Source organism: Piliocolobus tephrosceles, chromosome 6, assembly GCF_002776525.5.
Source record: "Piliocolobus tephrosceles isolate RC106 chromosome 6, ASM277652v3, whole genome shotgun sequence".
NCBI classification, from domain to species: domain Eukaryota; kingdom Metazoa; phylum Chordata; class Mammalia; order Primates; family Cercopithecidae; genus Piliocolobus; species Piliocolobus tephrosceles.
In genome coordinates this window covers 111,658,024-111,674,146 of record NC_045439.1, presented here as the reverse complement: position 1 = coordinate 111,674,146, position 16,123 = coordinate 111,658,024, and the positions used below count along the sequence as shown (strand labels likewise).

Below are 16,123 nucleotides of genomic sequence, written 5' to 3'. Positions count from 1 at the left end.
CCAAGTAGCTGAGATTACAGGCATATACCATGGGGTTTCACCATGTTGGCCAGGCTGGTCTTGAACTCCTGACCTCATGTGATCCACCCGCCTCAGCCTCCCAAGGTGTTGGGATTACAGGCGTGAGCCGTGGCACCTGACCTAATTCACATCTTGAATTAAAAACCATAAGCAGCTCAGGGATGAAATTCGTTGTCTATTCCTCATTATCTGTGCACTCCATTCCTTCCTTGCCTCCGAGGACACCCCACTACCCTGGTTTTTCTGGATCTCCAGCATACCCTGCTGCTTCTTTTCTGGCCTGGAAATCTCCCAACATTCAGAAGGTTCTTCTCGCAAAATATTCTCTCCCCTGGGAAAAGTTATCCATTTGTGGCTTCTCCTCTCACTCTTTGTATATCCTTCTTTACCTTACCTAGGGAGAGATTCAGGTCTCATCTCCAACCACAGTTTGTTACCTGAATATTCGGTCATTACTGTGACTTGAATGTGCCCTTAGCTGAATGCCTCCACCTTCCCTGCCCAGATCTGTCATTGTGCACATGCTGTTAACATTACAATTCTATTCAAATATTGTTTAAAGCTAAGAACTGAGAAATGGTGGGATTATATTCATTAAGTCACTTTTTTTAAGTACATGGATCAAAAGTGAAGAAGTAAAATTACTGGGGCTTGCGTTTAGTTATAAGACCCACTGAAGTGGATAAAATTAATGGGAAAACAATAGCTCTAGCTCCAAAAAGGAAAGGGCTGAATTTCAGAAATCGACTGGATAAGACATGACAATTAAATGAAATGTGTGATTTTTTTTCCTTTTTTCTTTTCTTTTTTTTTTTTTTTTTTGAGAAGGAGTCTTGCTCTGTCACCCAGGCTGGAGTGCAGTGGCCGGATCTCAGCTCACTGCAAGCTCCGCCTCCCGGGTTTACGCCATTCTCCTGCCTCAGCCTCCCAAGTAGCTGGGACCACAGGTGCCCGCCACCTTGCCCAGCTAGTTTTTTGTATTTTTTAGTAGAGACGGGGTTTCACCATGTTAGCCAGGATGGTCTCGATCTCCTGACCTCGTGATCCGCCCGTCTCAGCCTCCCAAAGTGCTGGGATTACAGGCTTGAGCCATGGCGCCCGACCTTTCCTTTTTTCTTCTGGATCCTGTATATTAAAAACCTACAAAGGGTATTATTGGAATAACTGGGAAATTCTGAATATGAACTGTATTTTCAATACTACTATTGTATTAATGTAAAATTTCCTGAGTGAGATACTTATTTTATAGTTACATAGGATGAATATTTTTATTCTTAAGAGATACATGCCGAAGTATTTTTGGGTGAAGTGTCACAGTGTCTATAGTTAACTCTTAAATGGTTCAGCAAACGATTTTTTAAAAATAGAATGTAAATGCAGTAAAATTTAATTGATAAATCTGAGTGAACATCTGGTGACATATGGTGTCCACTGTACTACTTACAACTTTTCTATCTTTGAAATTTTTCAAAATAAAAAGTTGTGAAAAAGCCGTGACGGGTGGACAGTCACCACTCTGACATAAGGACTGTGTGTGTGTGTATGTAGGGGGTATCATAGTTTAAGTTTATATTTAGAAACTTTAGCTGTATAATCATTCAAGAAAGAAGATCACGTCATTTTCTATTTAAAACCTCCATTAACAGTCTAGTGGGTGAAAGGGCTGGTGAGTGATGCTGCTTCCTGAAGGCAGAGGCTGCCTCTATCCCCTCCCTGAAGCCTCCACCACTTGCACAGAAGCCTGTTTGCAGGGTACAGGCCCCACAGATGAAGCTGGCCGTGACTCTCACTGCCGTAACTGCTCAGGTACAGGCACAGTTCAGTTACTTGTATCTCTTGGGTTGGGTCATCCTAGGACGTGGGGAGTAACATGTCAGTCCTGCCAGTTGTCAGGCTCTGGTCTAGACTCTCACATATGTTATCACATTCCATCTGCACAGCCTCCTGGTGAGGGAGGAATTATCATCCCCATCTACAAATGAGAAAACGAAGCCCAGGAGTGGTTTTCAGCCAAAGTCACAAAGCTGGTAAGTGGTGGAGCTGGGATTCCACTGGAGTCTTTCCACCAGAGAAAACCTAACAAATACAGTAACAAAGCTGGTCTGTCTCACTCCACATGTCCTAACTGGAACACGACATGTCAATCCCAGATAATTTACAAAGTTATCAACTGGGTTTCAGAACAAATTTGCCCGTTTGCTATGGAGAAGCTGAAGTCCTCTAAGCCTGTGTTCATCAACTAGAGGGTTGTCCAGATCCCACTGCTGCCCACTGTGCTTTTGACACAAGTCAAATCAGTTTGGCTACGTTGTTTGCTGCTGGCTATCACCGTATTGAAGATTTGTGAGGGGCTCTGCTATTGCAGCTGTACTTCAGGGTATGAATCCATTCAGTGTTTGCTTTCTCACCTCTCTCTAGGTTGGCAATGTTAGGTGTTCATTGTGGTTGTTGTTTGGGTTTATTTTTAGAAAGTGACTCAGGAATTAATTTCCTGAATTTCAATTACCTTGCTTCTTACAGTTGGTCCTTCAGGTCCAGTAATGTCAACATTCTGTATATTTTTTCTTTGTGAAAATATAATTGAAACTAGATATGAACTTTATTTTCATTTTTTTTCTTTCCCAAAGAAAGGCTATTTTAAAAATTTAAAGTAATACATTTATTTATTTGTTTTATTTATTTATTTAGTTTATTATTGTTATTATTTTTTGAGATGGAATCTCGCTCTGTGGCCCAGCCTGCAGTGCAGTGGTGCAACCTCGGCTCATTGCAATCTCCGCCTCCTGAGTTCAAGCAATTCTCCTGCCTCAGTCTCCCAAGTAAATGGGATTACAGGCGCCTGCCACAACGCCCAGCTAATTTTTGTATTTTCAGTTTAGATGGGGTTTCACCATGTTGGCCAGGCTGGTCTCGAACTCCTGACCTCAAGTGATCCACCCACCTTGGCTTCCCAAAGTGCTGGGATTATAGGCGTGAGCCGCTGCACCCAGTCTATTTATTTGTTTTAATTTTGATTGACTTATTTTTTTTTTAGAGTGACTGCTCCTTGTGGAGCAGGACTAACCCATAGGCAGTGAGCCCAGAGTTGCCTAAAAGTAACATTATTTTAATCAGATCAAAATCTATAATAAGAGCTACTACTAATGATATGCCAGAAATGGTGCTAAGTGATTTCTATGTATTGTGTCATTTGTTTCTTGCAACAACCTTGTGGGTAGGTATTCTTCTGAGCCTTAGGGGAGGTTAAGGAACTTGCCCAGGTCAGTCAGCTAATACACAGCCGAGGTAGAGCTGAGACTGGAACTCAAATCTAGCTAACACCAAAGTGTAAGTTCTTAATCATAGCTGTCTCCTAATTATAAAAACATATGTGCTCACTGTAAAAATATTTGGAATATATGGAAAGTCTGAAGAAGAAATAAAATTCCTCTGAAATCCTATCTACCAAAAGCAATCACCAGTAACATTGTCGTTCAACCTTTTTCTCTGCACATACATCTTTTGCCTATATATGGTATACATTTTTGCATATAATGTTCAGTCAAAAGCAGGAAACAAGACAACACTGAATAATCCTGCTTCTTAAAAATACGTGGAAATGATATATAAATAAGAATTTTACTCCACATTAATATTTATTTATTTATTTATTTGAGATGGAGTCTCGCTCTGTTGCCCAGGCTGGAGTGCAGTGGCATGATCTTGGCTCACTGCAACCTCTACCTCTTGGGTTCAGGTGATTCTCCTGCCTCAGCCTCCTGAGTAGCTGGGATTACAAGAGCCCGCCACCACACGCAGCTATCTTTTGTATTTTTAGTAGAGATGGGGTTTCACCATCTCGGCCAGGCTGGTCTGGAACTCCTGACCTCAAGTGATCTGCCTGTTTTGGCCTCCCAAAGTGCTGGGCTTACAGGCATGAGCTATCACGCCTGGCCCTTCATCATGTTTTTTAAACTTAACATTTAACATAACATTTAAATTATATATATAATATATTATTTATAGATATATATATATAATATATATATACACACACAGAGAGAGAGAGAGAGAGAGTGCTCCTACTACATGCCAGCTAAAGTGCTAGGCACAAGGAGAGTGGTGAGCAAAAGAGGCACAGTCGCATCCTTCAGTGGGTGAGCAATCTAGTGGGGGAGATAAGCATTAATCCACTGATCACAAAAAAATTAATCCATACTGTGATAAGAAGGGAAGACACATGATGCTGACAGCACACACCACGGGAGAGACCTGTCCTGGTCTGAGAGATTAAGGACAATATCTCTGAGAAAATGATTCTGGGTTTGAGATCTGAGTGAAATGTAGAAGCTAGCTGAGCAAACAGGCTGCATAAGAGCATTGGCAGCAGTGGGAACAATGAGTGCAAAGGTCCTGTGCCAGGAAAGAGCACAAGACATTTGAGGAACAGTCAGTGTTGCTATAGCAGCTGTAGCACAGAAAGCAAGAGGGTATAGGAGCTGGGAGGAAGGAGTTCTGGATTAGCCCCTGCAGACCTCATTGAAGATCTTAATCTTTATGCTAAAATGCAAAGCAATTGAAGGATTGTACACAGGATGAGCTCTGAGCTTGGCAAAGATTTCTCTGTCTACAATGTGGAGAACAAGCACGAGGTGGGCAAGACTATAAGAACTGTAATATCCCTGGTGAGAGATGACAGCAGCCCAGACCAGGGAGATAAAAAAAGTGAACAAGTCTGATATATGCTAGAGGATAAAATTTTGAGGACTGGTGATCAATTGGCTAAGAAAGGGTGAGAATGAAGAAGAAGGAGGTGGCAGGATGCTGCCTGGTTTCTGGCTTGCAGGACTAGAGACCCAGTCTCTGCATCAGGAATACTGGTGGAGAAGCAAGTTTGGAGGAGAGAGTCCAATCATAAAGCTGGGTTAGAACATCTTTTATTTTTATTTTTTTATTTTTAGACAGTCTCGCTCTGTTGCCCAAGCAGGAGTGCAGTGGTGCGACTTCCACTTACTACAACCTCTGCCTACTGAGTTCAAGTGATTCTAATGCCTCAGCCTCTCAAGTAGCTGGGATTACAGGCGTGTGCTAACATGCCTGGCTAATTTTTAGTGGAGACAGGGTTTTGCCATGTTGGCTAGGTTGGTCTCAAACTCCTGGCCTCAAGCCTTCCCAAAGTACTGGGATTACAAGTGTGAGCCACCATGCCTCATCCAATTTTTACAATCTTGTTTATTTGTCTGTTTGTTTCGAAACAGAGTCTTGCTCTGTCCCCCAGGCTGGAATGCAGTGGTGCAATCTTGGGTCATTGTAACCTCCGCCTCCCAAGTTCAAGTGATTCTCCTGCCTCAGTCTCCTGAGTAGCTAGGACTACAGGCATGTGCCACTACACCCAGCTAATTTTTGTATTTTTAGTAGAGATGGAGTTTTATCATGTTGGTCAGGCTGGTCTTGAACTCCTGACCTCAGGTGATCCACTCACCTTGGCCTCCCAAAGTGCTGGAATTACAGGTGTGAGCCACTGCGCCTGGCCTCAATCTTGGCTTAATTAAAAATTAGAAATGTAGGAGTTAGGCCAGGAGCGGAGGCTCACGCGTGTAATCCCAGCACTTTGGGAGGCTGAGGCAGGTGGATCACCTGAAGTCAGGAGTTCGAGGCCAGCCTGGCCAACATGGTGAAACTCGGTTTCTACTAAAACTAACAGAAATTAGCCAGGCGTGGTGGCGGGAGCTTGTAGTCCCAGCTACTCGGGAGGCTGAGGCAGGAGAATCTCTTGAATCCAGGAGGCGGAGGTTGCGGTGAGCCGAGATCGCGCCATTGCACTCCAGCCTGGTCAACAAGAGCAAAACGCTGTCTAAAAAAAAAAAAAGTAGGAGTTAATTTCCAAATATTTGTGAATTTCCTAAATTTCATTCTATTATTCTAATTTCACTCCAGTCAATCAGAGAACATTGTATGATTTCAATCTACTGATTCAAACCAGAAAAGAAAATATAATTATTTATTTAGTTAGTTTTCCCTTTTATCTTCCAGGTTGTAAGCATGGCACATGGTGGTGGTAAATAAAAGGACCAAAGGGCAGTCCACAGATTAATTTACTGGTCAAAGGGGGAAACACAACTTTGTAATGGGAGACATCAGACTGTGACCATTTGACTGCACTGATCAATCTTGGCCTCACTATCAGTAGAGCAACCAGATATTTTGTGCACCTGATATAATTCAGTAAGAAGGACACAGCATAACCTATAAAATTTCTTACCAAAATTGTGTAACCTGAATCTAAGCAACCATTTAGATCTAACTACCAGCTTACAGGAAATACAAGAAATAGAGGAACAGGGCCAGGTCATCACAAGGAAACCATCAGACAAATCCAGAATGTAGGACATTCTACAGGACAAACTGACTTAGTTTCTTCATCAAGTCAATGGCATTAAGAAAAAGTAGGGGGGCTGGGGGTATTTAAGATTGTTCTATTATTATAAGAGACTTAAGAATAAAAAACAAACAGTGTGTGGACTTTGTTGGACTCTAGTTTGAACATACAAGCTGTAAAATGACATTATGGAGACAATTGGGAAAATCTGAATACAGATTAGGTATTAGATTATATTAAGAAATTGTTAATTTAGCTAGAAGTGATAATGGTCTTTCTCGATGCACAGCCGGGGTTCAGAATCTCTGGACTGAATCTAGTAGGACTCAGGCAGCAGAACTGGGTGTTTGCAAGACCAAAAGTATTCATAATCTCGCTAGATTGATCTCGGCAATGGGGAGAAAAACTCTGCTACAGGGATATCTCTGGATAAGAAGTGGCTGCTAGCCGGGCATGGTGGCTCACGCCTGTAATTCCAGCACTTTGGGAGGCTGAGGCAGGCAGATCACGAGGTCAGGAGATCGAGACCATCTTGGCTAACCTGGTGAAACCTCGTCTCGACTAAAAATACAAAAACAATTAGCTGAGTGTGGTGGGCAGGCACCTGTAGTCCCACCTACTCGGGAGGCTGAGGCAGGAGAATGGCGTGAACCTGGGAGGTGAGCTAGCAGTGAGCTGAGATGGCACCACTGCACTCCAGCCTGGGTGACAGAGCGAGACTCTGTCTCAAAAAAAAAAAAAGAGGTGGCTGCTAAAGTTCTGATGCCTGAAAATTAGGATTGGCAGGTTTGGAATTCATAACATTTCCAGCAAGCCCAACAGCTTCTTGTAAGCATGTGGATTTCATGGGAGTGAAAGTTGTTCTGGGGACCCCAAGGATCTAAAGTTATGGTTCTTTTCAAAAATCAGTGAATGAGCTGCCATACTTTTCACCTGCTCAATATCACTGTCCAGAAAGAAACTGACCCTTTCTGTTGGTGTTTTGGTAAAACTTCAGCACTGGTCAGTTCATTTATACAGTTCCTTCCTTATGTCCAGGCACTCAGTGGGGGGAATGTGAAAAAGTTTGCATTAGTACATGAGGTTTTAAATTTTGCTTTAGAATAGGTTTGTTTGCATATGTGTGAGCTGAAGTTCCTGCTACCTTGAAATAAAAAATAGTTGTGATGGTTTGGACTCTTTTTTTTTTCCCCTGCTAATTTAACTATTCATAAAATATATTTTGCCCTTCCTAATTATCTCACCCTAGTAAAATCAACCAGCAATTGAACTGCTGGATCATCACAGTTTGGATGGCCACTTTCCTAGTTCCACTGACCTTGGTCCAGGAACACTGTGGACAGTGAGGTTCATGAATCTAATTCAGTTTTCACTTCTCTCATCTTGATGTAGAGCTTACAGCCCCAGATCCTACATTTCTAAGTACTGAGGAAAGGAGGAGAGGAGGGAATTTATGTTATTGAGTAGCCATTATTGCTCAAGCATTATACTATTTTACTTATGTTCACTCATTTAATTGGGGACAAATGTAATTTAGTAGTTAAGAGTATTGGCTCTAAAAAATGAAATCAGAGAGAGAAATGGGGATGTGAATCTGGAAAAATGTCAATAATTATTGACTTTAAATGGAGAGAGACAGGTACTGTGTACCATTCTTTCAACTTTTGAAAATGTTCATAATAAACATAATGTCCTCAAACAGTTAAACTGGCCAGGCACGGTGGCTCACACCTGTAATCCCAGCACTTGGGGAGGTCAAGGTGGGAAACTCGCTTGAGCCTAGGAGTTGGAATCTGCAGGGAGCTATGGCTGTACCTTTGCACTCCAGTCTGGGTGACAGAGCAAGACCCTGTCTCTTAAAAAAAAAAGTTAAACATAATTATCACATTATTAGCATATGACAACTAGGTACATATATTTTTAAGAAAAATGAAAACATACAACCACACATACAAACTTGTACACAAAGATTCATAACAGCATTGTTTATGTATTTATATATGTATTTATTTATTTATTTTGAGACGGACTCTCCTTACCTTGTGATCTGCCCTCCTCGGCCTCCCAAAGTGCTGGGATTACAGGTGTAATCGTGCCACTGCGCCCGGCCGTATTTATTTTTTAACATTTAAAAGAGACAACAGGTTGGGTGCAGTGGCTCATGCCTGTAATGCCAGCACTTTGGGAGGCTGAGTTGGGTGGATCACCTGAGGTCAGGAGTTTGAGACCAGCCTGGCCAACATGGTGAAACCCCATCTTTACTAAAAATACTAAAATTAGCCGGGCATGGTGGGGCACACCTGTACTCCCAGCTACTTGGGAGGCTGAGGCATGGAGAATTGTTTGAACCCCAGAGGCGGAGGTTACAGTGAGCCGAGATCATGCCACTGCACTCCAGCTTGGGGAACAGAGCAAGAATTCATCTCAAAAAACAAAAAACAAAACAAACCCCCCCCAAAAAAGCAGTTGATCAAAACAAACAAACAAACAAAAAAAAAACAGTGGCACCATCTCAGCTCACTACAGCGTCAACCTCCTGGCCTCATGCAATCCTCCCACCTCAGCCTCTCCAAGTAGCTTGGACGACAGGTGCATGCCATCATCGCCAGCTAACTTTTTAACTTTTTGTAGAGATGGGGTCTCTCTATGTTTCCCAGGCTGGTCTCCAACTCCTGGGATCAAGTGATCCTCTAGAGTCCACCTCTTGAATTGCTGGGATTACAGGTGTAAGCCATGACACTCAGCCAATGTGTCAATTTTTTTAAAAAGTTAGCTATTATTGATTATCCAACAACCCTAGAGGTAGTACTATTTCTGTTTTCAGATAAGGACTCTGACACCCAGAAAAGCTGACACTTTGTCCGAGGTCATGCACCTAGTACAAAGCAGGAGCAAGTTTTTCTTTTTTTTTTTTTTAGACGGAGTCTGACTCTGTTGCCCAGGCTGGAGTGCAGTGGCGCGATCTCGGTTCACTGCAAGCTCCACTTCCCGGGTTCACACCATTCTCCTGCCTCAGCCTCCTGAGTAGCTGGGACTACAGGTGCCCACCACCATGCCCAGTTAATTTTTTTTTGTATTTTTAGTAGAGACGGGGTTTCATGGTGTTAGCCAGAATGGTCTTGATCTCCTGACCTCATGATCCGCCTGTTTCAGCTTCCCAAAGTGCTGGGATTACAGGCGTGAGCCACCACACCTGGCCAAGCAGGAGCAAGCATTCTAATAACACATCTGACTGCAAAAGCCAGGCTTCTCTACCATGTGATTTTGCCTGCTGGTGTAGACATGTCTTTTGTGGTATAACAAGTCTTCATAGAAGGTGCTCTAAGAATTGAGTAACTGCATGCAAAAAATCAATACGCTACAAAAATACACTTCTAATGTGACATAGCCTTTTATGCCAAAGTGATATTTATTTAATATTCCCCCAGTTTCTCTAGCTTGATCATTTGCTACAAAGGGGATCAATAAGATCCCAATTTGTCTTTGTGAAAAATAAATGAAGTGGACTTTCCCTCTATTCATGTGGTATTTCTAAATGGCCTTGAGCTATTTACAGTCAAGTTAATGGAATTAATACTATACCATCAAAAACATATAGCATATTATCTAAAGTGTAGCACGAACACTTTCCTCTTTCTGTTACAGTCATTGACATATACAGATGCTCCTCCATTTACGATGGTGTTATGTTCAGATAAACCCATCATATTGAAAATATCATAAGTCAAAAACTTTCAATTTATGATGGATTTATCTGAATGCAATACTATCATAAATCTAGAAAGGTTCTGAATGCATGTCACTTTCACCATCGTAAAAGTTGAAAAATCCACTTTGGGAGGCCGAGGCGGGCAGATCACGAGGTCAGGAGATCGAGGCCATCCTGGTTAACACGGTGAAACCTCATCTCTACTAAAAAAAATACAAAGAATTAGCCAGGTGTGGTGGCGGGCACCTGTAGTCACAGCTACTCGGGAGGCTGAGGCAGGAGAATGGCGTGAACCTGGGAGGCGGAGCTTGCAGTGAGCTGAGATCCGGCCACTGCACCTCCAGCCTGGGCGGCAGAGCGAGACTCCATCTCAAAAAAGAAAGAAAAAAAAAAAAGGTTGAAAAATTGTTGGGACCATCTGCATTTCTTTTCTTCTCTGAAAGCTCTTTTAGGGCAGTTGAGGATGCTACACAGAGAATGTATTCACTAAATTGTTTTTAAATGAATGGACAAATACATGCGCACCACACACTTCAACAATCATCACCTCTAATATGGCAATACATTTTTCTACAGATTAAGTACTTTGTTTTTTTTTCTTCCGAGATGGAGTCTTGCTCTGTCACCCAGGCTAGAGTGCAGTGGTGCAATCTCAGCTCACTGCAACCTCTGCCTCCCAGGTTTAAGAGATTCTCCTGCCTTAGCCTCCGGAGTAGCTGGGATTACAGGCGCGCACCACCATGCCCGGATATTTTTCGTATTTTTAATAGAGACTGGATTTCACCATGTTGGCCAGGCTGGTCTCGAACTCCTGACCTCATGATCCGCCTGCCTCAGCCTCCCAAAGTACTGGGATTACAGGCGTGAGCCACCGTGCAGGGCCCAGAGTAAGTACTTTATGCTAAGGACCAGATGCAGAGTAAGGGTTGAGGTCTTCCTTACCCCAGAACAGGGCAAAAAAGCCAAAATAACCCTTATTGATTAAGCCATAAATTCAACCACCAGTTATTTCCAAAAGGTATGAAAGCTAGCATTTAATCACCTTCCCCGACCCCTTTCCCAAACCAGACACACACACACACACACACACACACACACACACACACACACATCCCGCTGGGATTTTCCTGTTTTCCTGCTTCTTCTTTAAACCTGTTAAACAATGTCTGTTTAAGGTTCACAATCTACTATAGGATGTGCTTTAGCTATGTAAATGGTGAACGAGGGAAACTACACACTTCGGAGTCAGTGCCGTGTTCAACAATGTTTGTATTCAACAAATGTTTGTCCAATCAGTGACTGAAATTGTCCACTTTTCTTTGACTCCTGATCATGTTGCCCACACTGTATGTATTGTATGTATGTATGTATTTACTTGAGACAGGGTCTCACTCTGTTGGCCCAATTTTCATATTTATTGTAGAGGTGGAGTTTCACCATGATGCCCAGGCTGGTTTCGAACTCTTGAGCTCAAGCGATCCACCGCTTCAGCCTCCCAAAGTGCTAGGATTGCAGGCGTGAGCCACCACGTCCAGCCATTGCTCACATTTTATATTACCATTCTCACTTTTTCCAGGGACAGATTTGAGTTCCACTGTTTGGCCTAGGGCCAATGCTTTAGATGAGAAAAGAAGAGGTATGTTTGAAAATCAGTCCAGTTAGAGAAAGAAGAAAGTGAAGAGATTTATGAACCACTCGAGTCTTTTTATGCTAAAATATTATCTTAAGGTTTGAGCTCTATGGAGGTCAATTCTCTTTCTTCTGTGGTTATGGTGATATGGAAGTGGAGTGCTGGGAAGGGAAGAGCATGGTCCCTTTAAATGACACAGAAGAAGGGAAGGGAAGTGCTGCGGGGGAGGAGGCGTGGTCTCTCGCTAGGGCTCCACCCCCAGGGACCTAGGTGAGGACAGGCATTTCCTGCCCAATTGTTACGTTTCTTAAGACCACCCAGGCCTGCCACGCCCCCATTCTGTGCCAGTAAAAACCCCGAGACCCTAGCAAGGCAGAGACAGAAGCAGCTGGACCCAGAGAAGAGCACCTCGGTGGAGAAATACACAGGCAGCTGGACATCTAGAGGTAGGCACCTACAGGCACCAGCATGCAGGCAGGACACTGGCCAGCAAAATAAGGTGGAGTTTAGCTGGGGTAGTCGGAGGAGCGTGCGCCAGACTCCAGGGGAAAATCATCTCCCTTCTGGCTCCCCCATCTGCCGAGAGCACTTCCACTCAATAAAACCTTGCACTCATTCTCCAGGCCCACTTGTGATCCGATTCTTCCCTTACACCAAGGCAAGAACCTGGGATACAGAAAGCCCTCTGTCCTTGCGACAAGGTAGAGGGTCTAATTGAGCTGGTTAACACAAGCTGCCTAGAGATAGCAAAACTAAAAGAGCAAAACTAAAAGAGCATCCTGTAACACACGCCCACTGGGGCTTCAGGAGCTGTAAATATTCATCCCTAGACACTGCTGTGGGATCGGAGCCCCACAGCCTGCCCATTTGTATGCTTCCCGAGAAGTCTGAGCGTGGTGGCACTGAAGAAGCGAGTCACACCCCCATTGCACGTCCTGTGAGGGGGACAAGGGAACTTTCCCCGTTTCAATGGCTTGGTCCCAAACCTGATAGTCCTTCGTTAATGTATGCCCTTGAAGAGGGAAAGGAAGGTAAACCAAGAGACAAATCCATTACCAATTTTGAAAGAAAATCCTCACAGTTCCTATTGAGAGCAAAGGTCAGTGATATAATTTTTGAAAACAGGACCCTTTTCACAAGATGGCGCCGAAAGCGAAGAAGGAAGCGCCTGCCCCTCCTAAAGCTGAAGCCAAAGCCAAGGCTTTAAAGGCCAAGAAGACAGTGTTGAAAGGTGTCCACATCCACACAAAAAAGAAGACTCGCACGTCACCCACCTTCCAGAGGCCCAAGACACTGTGACTCTGGAGGCAGCCCAAATATCCTCGGAAGAGCGCCCCCAGGAGAAACAAGCTTGACCACTATGCCATCATCAAGTTTCTGCAGACCATTGAGTCCGCAGTAAAGAAGACAGAAGACAACACCACACTTGTGTTCATGGTGAATGTTAAAGCCAACAAGCACCAGATCAAACAGGCTGTGAAGAAGGTCTGTGACATTGATGTGGCCAATGTCAACACCCTGATTCGGCCTGATGGAGAGAAGAAGGCATATGTTTGACTGGCTCCTGATTACGATGTTTTGGATGTTGCCAAAAAATTGGGATCATCTAAATTGAGCCCAGCTGGCTAATTCTAAAGTACATGTATATCTTTTCACCCTAAAAACAATTTTTTTTTTTTTAAACAGAGGGGAACACTTTAATGCACTCAAAGACTGTGAAAAAATGATGGGCCTCCCAGATGATTTCTCCCTGAGAAATCTCTGCCTAGAGGCAAAATACAGGGGCTAAGTGAGGCAGGATTTTCTACTGTAAAATCTAGAAACACAGGACCTCTTCCTCCATAGTTCACATGAAACTTCACTCATTTCTTCAAAAATCTTTTAATTTGAATACCTTCTATGTACCAAAAACTATTTTAGGTGCTGGAGATCCAAATTAAGGGTTGAAAAGGATGCAAAGCATGAAGAACATCAGGAGATACTCAGAGAAAGTAGCCACCTGGCGTGGTGGCTCATGTCTGTAATCCCAGCACTTTGGGAGGCCAAGGTGGGAGAATCACCTGAGGTCAGGAGTTCGAGACCAGCCTGGCCAACATGGTGAAACCTGCATTTCAAGGCTGGGTGCAGTGGCTCATGCCTGTAATCACAGAACTTTGAGAGGCTGAGGCGGGTGGATCACCTGAGGTCAGGAGTTCAAGACCAGCCTTGCCAACATGGTGAAACACCATCTCAAGGCTGGGCACAGTGGCTCATGCCTGTAATCCCAGCACTTTGAGAGGCCAAGGTGGGTAGATCGCCTGAGGTCAGGATTTTGAGACCAGCCTGGCCAACATGGTGAAAACCCATCTCTACTAAAAATACAAAAATTCTTCGGGAGGCCGAGGCAGGCGGATCACCTGAGGTCGGGAGTTCGAGACCAGCCTGACCAACATGGAGAAACCCCATCTCTACTAAAAATACAAAATTAGTCGGGTGTGGTGGCATGTGCCTGTAATCCCAGCTACCCAGGAGGCTGAGGCAGGAGAATTGCTTGAACCCAGGAGGTGGAGGTTGCAGTGAGCTGAGATTACACCACTGCACTCCAGTCTGGGTGACAGCGAGACTCCGTCTCAAAACAAAAAAAACCCACAAGATAAACTTCTTAAAATAAAACCTCTGCTACTGTACAGAGTTGACAATAAGCATTTAGAAACTTTTACAGCCATTTGACATGGCCGTGACATCCAAACCTGAAACCAGTGGACTTGTCAGGTTGAACAGACTATAGACCAATTTGATTGTTGCCCAGCTCTAGGGATACGTTGCATCTGGTGCAAGCTGCATATTAGTCATGAACAGTAGGACCCTGTTGTCAATCTATGACAGATTGAAAATTAAAGATGTGCTTCATCATAGACATTTGAAAAGCACTGGTCTACACCACACTGTTCTGCTTCATCTCTTATTCAGTCTTCAAGCCATTTCAGCCTGGTATCTGCCCTTCACCTGCTGAAAATACCACAGGAAAGGTCACTGACCTTCGTAGGGCTAAATTCAGTGTATTATTTTTTTGTCCCCATTGTATGTGACATCTCTGCAGCATTTGGCACCCTCTGCTTTATAACATCACAGAAGGTATGTTCTCCTCCTACCTCTTTGACAATTCTTTCTTTTTTCTAGGCTTCTCTTCCTTTGCCCACTCTTGGACTGTTTCTCTTCTTCTATGATACAGATTTTTTCTGGGTGTCTTATTCATGCGCCACGATTTTAACTATATACTGTTGATTTCCAATCTCTATTTCCAGGGTTATAAACTTGATGGTACACTAATGTGCTTAAGACATTTACGAAAGAAATCAGTTTAAAGGTGGATTTTTGTTTGTTTGTTTTTGTTTTGCAAGATAAGCAGAGAATCAGTTTTTTTTTTTTTTTTCACTTATCTTTTTAAAAAGTGCTTACTTATTTTGTAAGAGAAGGGGTCTCACGCTGTCACCAAGGCTGCAGAATAGTGATGCAATACTAGCTCACTGCAGCCTCTGACTCCTGGGCTCAAGTGATCCTCCCACCTCAGCCTTCCAAGTAGCTGGGACTAGAGGTGGATGTGACCACATTGGCTAATTTTTTAGGTTTTGTGGAGACAGGGACTCATTATGTTGCCCAGGTTGGTCTTGAGGAGGATTACCTGAGCCCAGGAATATAATCCTCCCACCTCAGCCTCCCAAAGTGTTGGGATTATAGGCGTGAGCCACTGATCCTGGCCTATGATTGTTTTCAAAATTATACATTATTTAGCTCCAGAAATCATTTTTATTCCAAATAAAATCATATATGGAATTCTATATATAAAATGTAATAAAAGCAATTGTTTTAAACTGGAATGAATTTGAGAGGTCCTGAGCTCTATCCACTCAGTCTTTTACTTTCTGGGGCTTCTCAGGTAATTGCTAAGCCACAGAGATTCTTAACTTAGGGTCTCTGGACCACCAAGGAATCCATGGAAATAATTACATCAAAAATTCCATCTTGCTGGGCATGGTGGCTCATGCCTGTAATCCCAACACTTTAGGAAGCCAAGGCAGGAACATTGCTGAAGCCCAGCAGTTTGAGACCAGCCTGGGCAACAGTGAGACCCCTGTCTCTACACATAATTTAAAAAATTAGCCAGGCGTGGCACCACACTCCAGCCTGGGTGACAGAAGGAGACCCTGTCTCAAACAGACAAACAAAAATCCCCACAAAAATTACATCTTTATTTTAATTAACTACTGACCAAAACCTAGCTTTCCTTAAATTATGTGTATAGGCAATAAGCCACAGCTATCAGTAGTACCTATGGTTCCCTCATGGATAGAAATCCCTGACACAGGCCAGGTGCAGTGGCTCACACCTGTAATGCTAGCAATTTGGGAGGCTGAGGTGGGTGAAC

General features: G+C 43.4%; 1 pseudogene; it reads left to right on the top strand.

Annotated features, from left to right (window-relative positions):
• Positions 1-12,713: 12,713 nt before the first annotated feature.
• LOC111552841 lies at positions 12,714-13,799 on the top strand (annotated as a pseudogene).
• Positions 13,800-16,123: the final 2,324 nt, after the last annotated feature.